The 1,916-nt window shown below is 36.2% G+C and overlaps 1 pseudogene; it reads left to right on the top strand.

Moving 5' to 3' along the window:
* Positions 1 to 601: 601 nt before the first annotated feature.
* LOC130016108 (uncharacterized) lies at positions 602 to 700 on the top strand (annotated as a pseudogene).
* Positions 701 to 1,916: the final 1,216 nt, after the last annotated feature.

Raw genomic sequence — 1,916 nt, 5'->3', positions numbered from 1 at the left:
AATCACTATCAGTAGATATGAAACTCACTATACACAAAGATGCACACAGGCTACTTTGAGTCATCTGTGTTGCTACTATGTGTTGGCCATTAAACTTCACTGAGACCCTTTTTTCTGTCCTTTACAGGAGCCTCATGAGTCTCACCTTCCTTTCAAGTTGAACTTGTAATAAGGTGGAATGAAATCATCAATATGCTCCTCACCTCTTCATTCAGGAGAAAAATCCGACTTACATTCAAGGTGGTCAAATTGCAGACAACACCATCCACCTTTTCCTGGAGATGTACAAGGGACTGAGGTGAGAACAGCAAAAGGCTCTAGTTTAATGGTCTTAATGAAGGTTTCAGGGAAGGGCATTAAACAAGACTCATATACTATCTTCCAAAAGAATTATTTTGTAAAACTGATGCCTTGGGTATGGAAAAAGATAATATGGTAAAAACCATATTTTTCTTTCTGGGACATTAAAGTTCTAAATCTATCTATTCAAGCTGCTTTGAAATACATACCTTGCTTATGAATCACTGTCTGCCATAGGAGTGAGTAAGGACAACCCTCAAATTAATAAGTAGAGAAAAATATGGAAAAATTAACTCATACTATATTTGATGACATATATACTAAAATTGAAATGATACATAGATTAGCATTGTCCTTGCACAAAGATGACATGCAAACTTGTAAAGTGTTCCATATTGTTGTTGCAAGAAGAATTAACAGGGCTACTTTAAGCTAAGACAATCCGCACAAGTACAAAAATTCTACATAAAGATAGCACAAATCCCCATCACAACAATCTCTCTCAATGTCAATGGACTAAATGTGCCAATTCAGAGGCACAGAATGGGAAGATGAATTATAAAACTGAACCCAACATTCTGCTGCCTGAAGAAACACTTCTGAACAATCAAAGCAACCATGGGCTCAAATTCAAAGGCTGGAAAACAATTCTTCAAGAAAGAAAAGAACACCTCCACAAAGCTGGAGTGGCCATACTAGTATCAGACCACATGGACTTCAGGCTATAGGTTATAAGAGACAGTGAAGGTCATTTCTTCATGATCATGGGATCTGTACATCAGAAAAAACTCACCCTCCTCAATGTAGATTCTCCTCATGACAGACCAGCAAAATACTTAAAAACAACTTCTAATTGACTTAAAGAAAAACATTGATAGCAACACAATACTAGTTGGAGATTTCAACACTACTTTGTCACTTCTCAATAGATCAAACAGACTAAAGCTCAGCAAGGAAATATTTTCTTTAAGGGAAGTAATGAACAACTGTTGGCTTAGAGAAGAAATCAAAGAGGAAATAAAATGTTTCCAGAAACAAATGAGAATGAGTACACGAGCTACCAGAACTTGTGGGACACAGCAAAAGCAGTGTTAATAGGAAAGAGTATAGCTCTGCCAGAATTCATCAGGAAGAAAGAGAGGATCTACATGAATTAATTAGAGCTCAAGATTTTGGAAAATGACCAACAAAAGTAGTCCAAACTAGGCTGGAGGAAGGAAATAATAAAACTTGTACCAGACGTCAATGAGCTAGAATCCCAAAATACAATCCAAAAGACCAATAAGAGCAAAAGCTGGTTCTTTGAGAAAATAAATAAGATCAATAAACCACGAGAAGCCTCTCAAATTAACAAAGAGAAAGAATTCTAATAAATCAAATCAGAAATGCAAATGGGCATATCCTAATAGAAACTACAGAAATCCATAGGATCATCAGAGATTATATTGAGAAACTTTGCAGCAGGAAATGAGAGAATCTTGAATAAATTAATAAATATTTGGATTCCAATTGCCTCCCAACGTTGAACCAAGAAGATTTGGAATACTTGAACCTATCACTACCAAGGAAATTGAAATGATGGTCAAAAGTATCCCCCCCAAACAGAATCCCTGGCC

Source organism: Sorex fumeus, unplaced genomic scaffold (genome assembly GCF_029834395.1).
Source record: "Sorex fumeus unplaced genomic scaffold, SorFum_2.1 ptg000146l, whole genome shotgun sequence".
In the NCBI taxonomy this organism is placed as follows: domain Eukaryota; kingdom Metazoa; phylum Chordata; class Mammalia; order Eulipotyphla; family Soricidae; genus Sorex; species Sorex fumeus.
The sequence above is the reverse complement of the archived record's forward strand: the minus strand, read 5'-3'. Positions and strand labels throughout refer to the sequence as shown.